We start from the raw sequence: 12895 nt of genomic DNA, 5'->3' as shown, positions 1-12895 counted from the left end.
CACAGTGTCATTGCACAGCAGAAAACTTTAGAAAATGGCACTAACTAGCTCACTCTTTTTTAACATGAGCATGTGATGCCAGTGACAGTGAACTGTAATAACTCATAAAGGATTGTTTTTCCAACTGATTCAAACACCGAAAGTGAGAGAGTAAAGCATCCAGACGAAAGGAGGTGTAGCCGGGAGTGGCAGCAATGACGAGTTTTTTTACTCAATGATAGGTCAGCGTGATGCAAAGAGGAGGGAAAATGTGATATTACTGGGGAAAAAAATATAATTATAAAATGATATATATATATATAGTTTTCTCTGCTGTTGGCACATGGTGAAGGAACTAAGTGTCAGACAATGATTAAAGGCAAAAGTCATCACACGTTGATCAAAGATGACAGAGAAACAAGAATCTTGTCTTTAGAATGAAATGACATAATGGATCATGCTTAGTATGACCAAGATCATCAACTAATGAGGTAAGAAATGTTTTTGTTTTCAGGTTTCCTTTAAGAACACTTTAACCTTCATTTCGTCATTTGACATCCATCCAAATGTACCTTCTTTCCAGATGTAGTGCATAGAGGCACTTGAAGAGTTAATTGTTTCCCATAAATGAGAGCATCTGCTGTGCAAATTCAACCTTTGATCATTTGGAAAGTACTAAAAGTCCAAAAATCATTACACATGGGCGTAAGTGCACGCTTTCTGAAACTGTGCCATTTAAATACTGGCATGTGAATACAGGCCTATTAATCCTAAAAATGCTGCTGAAAACTTTCATCAGTAAGTCATTTTATTGCATGTTGTGTAAATAGAAATACAGGGACAAAACATAATAGAGATAATTGTGTTTGGCGACAAAGAGAAAAGAGAACTCTTCTCTAGGGCTCTTAAAACCTTGGCATCCTAAGAGACTCAGATCTCACCATCACTAGCCATTCTCCAAAACAGCCTTCTATTATCTAAATATAGCCTGAGTCAAATGTTTGGTGTTACAGCAAGACCTAGAGAAGCTCATACATGATTTTATCTCCAACAGGGTGGACTATTGTAATGGTATCTTAACTGGACTTCCCAAAAAGACCATTACACATGCAGCAATGAAACTTATGAAATGTCTAGACACAGCTGCCTCTGGTACCCATGGTGACCAGGCTTACCCAGATCATAAGCTGAGAGTACGCTTCCCCTGCAAGGTTTAATGCTGCAGTGTTTCTGGCCCAAATTCTTCAAAGCATTCTAAAAAGTGGTCTGTTTACCTTTATCACCAGGAATAATGATAGCAAACAGTAATAAAGCAATGTTTCTGTACAGAGCACCACTTAAAGAAAACCCTTCCTAAACACTTGACCTATGATAAGGTTTACAACAGAGGGAGTCAAATGAAGACACACAGCTTTCAATGAGTTGCCCCACAAAAAAAGACAATTTTCCATGAACATCAAAATGGAAATTTCATAATAGCAGGACCTTTATAACATCATGTGACATAACTTTATCATGTAAAGACACAAAGCTGTATGATTGTGTAATTTACTTATTTTCCTGAATTGTATCTGAAATATGCATAACAAAGTTTCAAGGTTTCCAAGTTTTATTTGTCACATATATAGTCATACACAGCACAACTAGCAGTGGAATGCTTGCATAACTGCCTGCTCGCATGAAGCAATTAGAAATAATAAGCAAAAAGGTAATAAGAAAAAGCAGTTCCTAGCACGTTAAATAGTTAGCCAAGTGCTCCAGCACCTGTGCACATCCCTTTTCTAAAGCACAGTAGCTATACATTTCAACATTAGCTGACCTTTTATGACTGAATTCAGTTGCAAAATACTGTATAAATTCGTATTATGTATGTAGCTATCAGGCATTTGTGTGCTGAAAACTGTCAAGCAGGTCTCATATCACTACTGTTAGCTTAGCAACATCGCAAGCCAGCTAGCCAACTGACTGTTATGCAGCTACACACTAGCCTAACATTAGGTAGCTAGCTGACTAAAACATGACTGTTGTTGTAGCCCCTGTCTGGTAGACCAAATACTCAGACTTTTAAACAAGTGCTGCTAAATAACTGTAAACATACAATATTTCATGGTTTTGGCTACTTAGCTTGTATTTCAGCTTCCTGCCAGATTTTTGCCAGCGTTCTTTATTGACTTCTCTGCCAGGAGGGCGTGAACTTGAACTGGCCAATCCCAGCAGTTTTCAATCAACAATTCGAATTCCCTGATGCTGTTAATGTTCAGGGAATGTTCATCTCAAATAAGTTTCATTTTATTTTAGATGCTTTGTAATATTTACAACATTGTCATTTGGAATAATAATTATTTGTAACGCAGAACGGCTCACTAGACAGAGGATGTGAACCCTGGCTTTCTGGGTTATATCCTGGGGCCTAACAGATGAGCCACAACAGGTTTTGGGGACACAGGACCCAAGTGCTAAGCTTATGTACAACAGAAGGATGAGTTAAACTAAAGCACTTGAACACGTGGTGAGTCCAGGGATCGAACCTGGGCCCTATAGATGCTGTGCAAGCTCTCTACGCCTTCACCACAGCATCATCAGGAGGTTCAGTTTATGCAGGTGAGGTTTGCACAGGATTGTACAACAGGAAGCTGCATGATGGTCAAACCCGTCCAGAAGGCTGGTGAGCAGTGGGCATACGATCAAGGCAGAAGAAGCAATGGTATCAGATGCACAGGATAGGCAGTTGTTCAGCTTAGCAAAGAAAAACACAGATAGTTCTGTAAAGAGTGACTGTTTACAGATTACAGTATCAAAAGAGTGCAGCAGAGACTCCGGTGGGTCTAGTTATTATAGCCTAACTAAGAGGGAGAGACCAGAAAGATAACAGAGTCATGAGGCTCCCTGAGGTGTCAGGGCCCCTCCGCTCCACCATCAGCAAACCTGAGTGAATGCGTGAGAGCAGCAGGATGACAGCACCCACTCTTCCAGTTTACCATAATAATCTACGGCCATGAACCCCAAATCTGCACCTTTTATCTAACAGGAAAAAACAAATACCAAAGGCTCAACTAAACAAGTGGGTTTTTAGCCTAGACGTAAAGACTGAGGCTGTGTCTGAGTCCCCAACATTGACTGGAAGATTATTCCAAAGCTGCGGGGCTTTGTATAAAAAGGCTCTCCCCCTGATGTAACTTTGTCAATTCTAGGTACTAATAGTTATCCAGCACTTTGTGATCTTGCAATTATAAGATTGAATTGCAATGGCATCAATTCGTTGGCAAGACAAGAGCCAGACAAGTTCAGCTAAATTACCTTAACCATTATCACCCTGACAGGCATATTATGTCTCCATGGACCACAGGGACATCCATTATGGTCATACATGAAAGCAGAACGGAGATGACACCATATAGTAGCTATTGGCAACACCTATAAAATTATGTTAACAGTGGCATCTAAGCAGAACAAAAATGAACCTTGGCCATCAAATATGGCCAACTGTGAACTAGATGATGCATCTGGATAAAAGAAATTTGTTCCCACTTTATGTTGTGTCCCTAATAATGTGTAGTTACATATTAACGAATACATGCAACAACAGTGTAACTAATGAGGGTGTTGTTACTCTTACAAATGGTTATAGTAGTAAAGCTTAAGTATATGTGATGGTATTTACACAGCAACAACACATATCTGAATGTAATTTGCATGTTAAAGTACATAAAAGTAACTGCAAAATATGTATGCAAAAATAACTTTTTACATTATTAAATTGTGTTGTCTTATACTATGCCTTTCAGTTTAGACATGTACTAATGAAAACTGAGACACTACATGTAACAATAAAGCTCAAATTTGAGGCAGAAAATGGACAGACAATCTGCAAATGAGTCAGACAGGGCTACCTACTATCCCCATACTTGTTGATCTTGTCTGCTGAACTTATAATAAGATAATAATTTTTGTTGAAAACACCTTTGCTAAAATAAATAAAGATCTTGACTAAGTATGACAACAGTATGCCTGTTGTTGGAAACTGTTGGTTTCCTGGAATTACCTCATTCATTCCTGCCTGTAGGATATAAATACTTTTCTTTAGCAAGTGGAGCTTAGTTAGGTGGTTGGGCTGAGAATTAGCCTAATAGGTATGATTGAGTGGAGGTTGTGTTCTGCTTATCTCTAATATAGGAGTGCAATCTTTCCACTGTAGCAGTCTGTAAAAACAGCTTTGTGAGCAGAAAGCTGAGGGACAGGAAATTGTGGTCAGTGCACACTGCAGATCTACAGCAAAACAACATATTTTTGATTGTGCAGGAAGTTGACAATAAACAGTTACCCAGAAAGCAGACATAATGGCCCAGTTCTCACACTCACAGACTACTTTCACCCAGACCACAAACTGCTGTAGAATGACATCCAAATCAGAGTGCCCAATCTTTGACTGTTCAATGTTTGATGAATACAAAGTTTTAGACCAGCTACGAATCAGTATAAATATCCTTTTAAAACAGACTGAACAAATGGCAAATCCTGCTGTACAACAGGTTCAAAGACCAAATCATTAGACCAGTGTTAAACATGTCTACCTGTGCATAGTGGTGGCTGGAGCTTTCTGACAAAAGATGAGCACTGGTCAGGCTAATCTATTGGCCAAAACATTGTCAACTCTCACTACCAGGTGGATTAAAATATTACAATTTCCTCATGATAGGACCAATGCTTGGATGGTAGCACCACTTAGGAGCCCCCTTGTGTCAACATTTTGAATGAATTAAGATGCAGACACATTAATAAGGCACATTTTGTTTATTTTTTGGAACATAGGGGGCCCCCCAGGACTCTTGTCTTGCCTCACAAGACCTCTATCTGTTCCTGTTCAAATGATAATTTTACTTCCACTGGTGAAATTCCTTTTCTGGGTTTCATGTAATTTTGTTGTGTTGGTTCAGCTCATTCATTGCTTTCCTTTTGTTTACAATTCTCATATAAGCTTTTTATTTTTAATGAAACGTTTCCAAAAAGAGTAGAATAGAGCCCAGCAAGCTTCAGTTCTTATATCCCTATTGCTGGAGGTACTAATAAGTTATGCTGCGGAAGTTATGTAAGAAGTTCTATAGATGTTAATCAGTACACAAAGAACACTTGGTGTCTTCACTTTCAAGAGCGTATCACTTGTGGTGATGGCAGGGTGCTTGTGGGTTGAAACTGAGAGTGGAGGAAATGTCTGACACTTGCCAACGCCTAACAGTCTGACAGTCAACCAAAGTAATGCCTAGGAACAAGCATGCTACTCTATTTCACTGTTATACTTAATTATTATACATCAATTATTATATATTACTGCTGTCAGAACAACCTTGTATCCCCAAAATTAGAACTTTAGAGAGGAAGGAAAAACATACTGTACTTCTAATGTAAGTCAATGGTGAATTCATCATGAAATTTACACTGCATATAAAGGGCAGAAATGAATTACACTGGTTACACAGGTTCAAACCTGAGAGGATTTTAATGCTTGTCATTTTGTCATTTTCACTATTTATTGTGATGTACTGGGCCATATTGTCTATTGTTCAATGATTTTGCAAACTAAAACAGAATACATGTTTCCACAAATGTAAAAATATACACAGTCCATAATTTTAAATTAGGCTTTGATGATATTCTGCAAAGTAACTCAGTCCAATTTATATCTAGTGGGGTAGCACTGTGGGGTTGGGCTACGAATGATCAATGCAAGAATTCAGGCCTTAGATATTTGCAAGGGTCATGTTATGACCTATTTAAATTTGAGGCATTAATTGAGCTAGTAATATTGTAAATATACACAAAACGTAATTTATAAGGTACTTTCAATTGTAAAGTGTCTGTCCCAAACCCTAACCCCTAAAGTTAACCTTATGAAAATATTACTTACATTTACAAAAATTCTCATGTATCAAGGCAGCGCTTATAGTAAATATTCTCAACAAATGGTAACTGGATACATGTGATGTGTTGGGCCGTTTTCACCACCCGCTGGAGCACTTTGCAGTCAGATTCAGAGCAGTTGCCATACCACACCGAGATGCAGTTTGTGAGTATGCAGGTACAGTGGTAAAAGTCCACCAGTATCCTGGGACACAGGTGAGTTTTACTTCCTAGGGAGCCTCAAGGGTGCCTTTTTGACCATGATGGAGGAGTTTAAAGACCAGGTGAGATCATCTGAGATGTGGATGCCAAGGAACTTGAAGCCAGACACACACTCTACCTCAGCACTGTTGATGTAGATGGGGAGTGTTAACAGGGAGTACAGCAGAGGGCTCAGCTCACAGCCTTGTAGCACGCCAGTGTTCAGGGTGATGGTGGGTGTAGAAGAGTTTGTCTAACTTAACAGACTGAGGGCAGTCAGTCAGAAAGTCAAGGATCCAATTGCAGAGAGATGTGCTGATACCAAGCTGGCTAAGCTTTAAGACCAGCTTGGAGGGAATCACTGTATTAAATGCTGAACTGAAGTCAATGAACAGCTTTCTAACATATGAGTTTTGACCATGCTCCGTTGACCTGTTGTGGTGGTAGGCAATTGATGTGGGTCCAATGTAGCAGGCAGAGGCTTCATATGAGAAAGAACTAGTCTTTCAAAGCACTTGGAGATGATGGAGGTAAGTGCAACAGGGCAGAAGTCATTGAGGGCTGAGGCAGTCGAATGCTTTAGCACCGGGACAATGGTGGCAGTCTTGAAGCTGGTTGGGACAACTATCTGGGCCAGCAACAGATTGAAAATGTCCATGAAGACCCTGGCTAGCTGATTAGCACATGCTCTAAGCACATGGCCAGGTACTCCATCAGGGCCAGCTGCCCTTCATGCATGCACCTTGCACATGAGTGTGACAGACATCCATGGTGAAGAGTGTGAGTGGCTTCTCATCAGATGGTAAATCTGTTTTGGAGAAGACCACCTTATTTCCCCTGTCGAAATGAGCATAGCAGTGGTTGAGCTCATCAGGGAGTGAGGCACAGTTGGTAGGGGGCACAGTACATGGTAGTTTGAAGTCAGTAATTGACTGTATATCTTGCCACATATGCTGGGGGTCAGAGGAGTTGAAATGCTCTACAATCTGCTGTTTGTAACAGTGTTTAGCCTTTGAGATGCCTCTTCTGGAGGTTGGCTCTGGCTGAGCTGTAAGCCTCCTGGTCTCCAGACCTGAAGGCAGCACTTCTTGCCTTGAGCAGGAGGTGAACCTCTCTGTTCATCCAGGGCTTCTGATTAGAGAAGGTTTTTATTGTTTTGTGAGTTGTCACTCTGTCCACACAGCTGTTGCTACTGTATGTTCCAGGACAGAGTTGTTGTAGTGTTGGTATGAAAGTCTGTGCTGGTCTGGGCTGCAAACATACCCCAGTCTGTGTGTTGGAACGGGTGCTGAAGAGTAGAGTCAGCCCCTTCCATCCAGATCTTCACAGATCTTGAGGATTTCACACGTTTCATGACTTGGGGAGCAGGAACAAACAGAAGTGGTCAGACTGTCCCAGGTGGGGGGAGGGATGTGGCTTTGTAGGCATAAGTCACACTGGTGTAAATGTGATCCACAGTTCTTTGCCCCCTTGTGTTGCAGGAGACATTCTGGTAAAACGTTGGAAGCTTTGTCCCCAGTGACAGTAAAGCCTCTGTCCGAGTGCACAGTTTGCAGGTTGCTTATAGCAGTACAAAGATTGAGTTAATTCAAATGGTGTACTGTAACTGCTGGCAGTTGAGAGGTACAGTACTGTGCAAAAATCTTAGCCAATCATGAAAACTACTTTTCTCCGCAGGAAGTGTAAGTGATCTATAGTTAATAAAGAATACGTATAAATACTAAGTCTAGCCCTGCTGATGTTGATCAGATCCTTCACGTTCTTTAATATTTTGATTATATATCTACAGGCAGAAGAGTTCCAGAAACTGTCATACATATATACTGTGAATACTAGAAGGAATTTCTTTTCAGTTTAGTAATTGATATGTTGATTAGAAAAATACATAGAGACGAACACAGGTTTGATTCCTGACTTCTTGCTGCACACCTGACATATTTTAATGAAGGATAGATTAAATTAACCACATATTAGATGGTAACTGTAAATACAGCACTTCCTTGAGAAGAGCTTTGAAAATGGTAAAGGTGATATTGCCTCACATACAAAAAAAAGTTTTTAATTTGTATCCGTGACAAACTGAAACATCATCAGCCTCATCTGTACAGAGAGATTGTCCAAAATTGCTGAAGAGTGGTTGTCTTGTTGCAAAATGTATCCTTATTTTAGTGCTAAACATTCAATATATCAACAAGCTAAAGTACAGTCAAAAATGTATGTAGCACCCCAGCTAGGTACCCAGTAGATAGGTGGTTATTTAAATGATCAAAAGTTACCTCTGCGGGAGTGGCTCTGTCTCTCTACCGCACCTCTCTCTCTCTCCCTTGCTCCCTCTTTCTGCAGCGGCAGAACGGAGCACCATAGCTCAGCAGCCAGACACACAGGGCAGTGAACTCCCAACGTAGCCAGTGGAAACTGGGGCTTTGCCGGTCACCCCAGTCGCTAACTGGAAAGTCTGTATGCTGATAGACTCGAGATGGCAACAATAATACACACACTACAGGGGAATTACGTTTACTGAGCTAGTTAACGTAAAAACACACAGAGTATAGAGCTGGGGGGCCCCTTAGCAGCCTGAGTTAGCCTACTACAGCCTGACATATGAACAATACAACGGGCGATACATTGAGCAGCAGAGTTAGCTTATCGAGCTAAGCTCTTACTTTAAACATTCGACGAACTGCGTGCAAAACTCCTTCATGGGTTCTCTATTCGCCAACCCTGCACTAGACGGTACTCACAGAACGTTCAGACAGTCGTTCACTCGAACAAAATATACTTTACGTCGCATATATAATCTACGAGCGCCATTTAGTTCACTACGTCTCCCTGCTCTTTTTCCTGCGTGTTCTCGTCTCTCTCTCTATTTTTTTTCTCCCTTTCTTTTCTTCTCTTTTCTCTTTTCCCCTTCTACTATTGTCCCGCCCATTGACCCTGCTGATGGGCTGATAATACTCCTTTAGATGTTATAGGCTCAGAAAGAGGAAGAATCGTTATTTCAGAAACATAATTAAATAACCAAATTTTCAGATTCACGTGAGTATATATTTGAACTGATAATTCAATTAAAAAATAAAATAAATAAACTGAACTGAAACTTTCAACTGGCTACATGTACATTAAAGGGGAATCTCTCTATAATTCAGTAGTTAAAGAGTAACTACACTCCACTATTTTCGGCTAACTCCACCCCTGGCTCATCTGTGCAAAATGCTCAAAAATGGGAGGATGATGTTCAAGTTTGGAGGTGGGGCTGTGAGGGACACCGGGTGGGCTAGGCTGCTGTGTTTTTATAGGTAACATTAGTTACCAGAAAATATGGAGAGAGACAGAATCAAATAGCACTTTTGCAACTTCGAGGTCTTACAAAGCTGATGATTTTTCTCTACTACCATCCCCATCTTCGACGAGGGAAGGTGTTTCTGATCAGGCAGTTTGTCTTGAGCCTTAACAGTATCAGCCACTGACTCAAGCCGCCGAAGAGTTAACATAGTGGCAGGAAAATGATTAGCAGCAAGCGGCAAAGGTGTCGAAACAGTAGGACATTCCCTAAAACTGTGACAGCTTCTAATTATCTGTTCAGCAGATCCATATTCGATATAACAAAGAAAAAAGTTCAAGAAAGGCTGTACAGACGAAAAGTTGACACAGTCAGTAACAATGGCCATATAATGTTGGCCTTTCCTGAACCATTTCGCTTTCCATAGTTCTAGTGTTGCCGCTGATTTCTGTTCAGTGAGTCATGCCCGAGAGTTTGAGTAGTGAAGGGAAACGTGAATAGGATGCAACACCGGCAGCTTTACGGAGACTTGCATGAAACCTCTTGCAAGAAATCGGTCCTTCAGGTTACCTACTCATACGTTAAACGTTATCAGTAAATGTGCTAATCAAAACATCTTTATTACAAACTAAGCTTAAATTAACTGGGTTATTTCCAGTTGTTATAGACATCTGGAATATTGCAGCCTTCTGAGGCGGTGCTGGGGGTATTTAGCTTAGCACGTGAGTGTGGTTCTCTCCTCGCTCTCAGCTCCTATGCTTTCACATTTATGAGTGTGGCATGAGCAGGGCGACATCAGGGGGCAGTAACATTGGTTGACCAGAGTTGAACCAGAGGCGGAACTGACCACAATAAAAGTGTTATTTTTACAGTTTCAAGCAAGGGTCATATTTTTTTCAGATTTCTAGAGCAGTGCAATTCTGCTGTTAAAAAAAATAAGAAAGTCTTAGGGTGTAGTTACTTTTTAAGATGTGAGCAAAGTCATTTAGAGTGGTTTGATGTGAAGTGCTCCATTCTAGAGAAACTTAAGTCAGGATTGTTCATATAGGAACCAGACTTCCACCTCTAAAAGCTCCCTCACAGAAAGTTTTTAGATGAAATGGTAATGAATTCACTGCCTGATGTCTGAGACATTGTTTTATGACAGTTTTGAGATTTTGGCCTTAAAATCCATACAAGGATGGATACACGCAGGGTGTTGTGAGGCAAAATAGTCCCATCAACATTCCATATAAAAAACGAAGAAGAGTTTCAGTGGTAGGTTTTGAATAATAAATAAAATGTATATGCTATGTTTGCACTGTATACATTGTGATCCTTGGTTCCAATCACGTCAAGTCAAATCAGAGTAGGAAAATTTCTGTACAATGAACCATTTCACATCAAAACACTCTGAATGACTTTTTTACATTTTAACAATTTTTTTTTTTTATTTATTTTTTTTGAAAAATAGGCTGAATGTCCCTTTGGGTATCATGTACTATGGATGCAGTGAATACTTTCTGTTAATTTTGAACACATAGAAGTGAGACAGGTCACGGGAGGAGGGATTATGCCTACAGCTGGCAGGATTTCGTAGTCCGAAGATAAGATATAAGCCCATTTAAGGACAGAAACTCCGGGGGACCAATGTGACATTTAACTTCTTCCAAGCTGACATGATACCTACAAGTGACATGAAAAAATCAATTAGTGGAACACGACAAGTCATCAAAATGAGGATAGAATAAAAACGATTATGCCTTCTTTTTTCTCTGAAATTACTTGACTTCAGAAGGGATTCCACCAGGAACACTTTTTTTGCAGATGAAGTACCAACTGGTGCATCTCCATCTATACTGGACTAATTGTAAAATTTTATTAACAATAAGCTGAATCAGAATTTGGCAAACAAATACAATAACTTTGTCTGGGCAAAAATGCATTGTTCATTGTATCGGCAGTATGTTTGCAAACTAAAATCGATTCAAATCTATTAATATCTAAAAAATATATTTGAAAAATGTTTTTTTATTTTTTTTTATTTTTTAAATTAGAGTTAAAAAATATACCTCAGCTTGTGGTTCCTCTGCAGTCCCTACATGTACAGCACCTTTCCCCACATCCTGACTGGAGGGGACCTGAGAAGAATCATCATGGTAAGAATTGTGAAAATAGGAAATGTATCCCCTATTTTATAACATACAGTCCTGCTCTTAGGGTATGCAGTTCTGAGGGTAGTGCACATTCAAATATGTTATCCTGCTCTGAGAGTAGTGCCTACTTTACTGTATCTGATGCTGCTCTGGGAGTAGTGCCCACTTCACTGCATCTGATGCTGCTCTGGGAGTAGTGACAACTTTACTGTATCTGATGCTGCTCTGAAAGTAGTGATCACTTCACTGTATCTGATGCTGCTCTGAGAGTAGTGATCACTTCACTGTATCTGATGCTGCTCTGAGAGTAGTAACCACGTCACTGTGTAGTGATCACTTCACTGTATCTGATGCCGCTCTGAGAGTAGTGACAACTTTACTGTATCTGATGCTGCTTTGAGAGTAGTGATCACTTCACTGTATCTGATGCTGCTCTGAGAGTAGTAACCATGTCACTGTGTAGTGATCACTTCACTGTATCTGATGCTGCTCTGAGAGTAGTAACAACTTTACTGTATCTGAACAGACTGATAAACATTTAGGTTAATATCTGCATACTATATGCACACTCTGTTTTGCCCACAGTGCACATGGTAGTAGTTCATAATGTTTAACTGATGTCCATGTGAAATAGTATTCCAGGATAATTAGGTGCATATGTGCATAAAATCATTAACTTGCACGTGAAGAACATAGCTCAACTTGTGGTTCCTGTGCAGTCCCTGGATGTTCAGCACATTTCCCCACATCCTGACTGGAGGGGACCTGAGAAGAATCATCATGGCAAAAATTGTGAAAATAGGAAATGTATCCTCTATTTTGTCTCTGCTTAACCTAACCTTACTTCAGAACACACCCACACCCACACGCACACACACACACACACACACACACACACACACACACACATATGCTTAGAAGAAGTCAATTAAAGTCAATAACAAACCACTAAAAACCAATAACGCTACACTGAGAGTTGTTTTCCAAGCAACCTAATTTACACATACATTCTGAGGGCATTGATCTACATTGTATAGTCTCACTATCTGTATACCTCTACTCTAGGTCTCTTTCTACCCTTTCTACGATGCATCTATAAAGAGAAAAAGGTGAAGCCAAAAAGTCACACTTAACACAGCAATTTCATTATTTCAACAGTTTACTGGCTAGCATGTCAAGTTAGCTGAGTCAAAACCTCAGAAAAAACAGGGCAAAGTTAGTTAAATCAACCGAACTAGACTAGCAATGTTAGTAATATATTACAAATTCTTTCTTTATGTGGAATCTAAGCAAAACTGCTGTTTTAAACGTAAATGAAACATACCTTGTCATCTTTCAGATTATGGATCCGTTTTCTTCCTCTGTCGACTCAGCTGCAGATTTCAAACACGTTTCAGATATCTGA

The sequence above is a fragment of the Colossoma macropomum genome, unplaced genomic scaffold, assembly GCF_904425465.1.
Source record: "Colossoma macropomum unplaced genomic scaffold, Colossoma_macropomum, whole genome shotgun sequence".
NCBI lineage: Eukaryota > Metazoa > Chordata > Actinopteri > Characiformes > Serrasalmidae > Colossoma > Colossoma macropomum.
Note: the sequence above shows the minus strand (reverse complement) of the source record.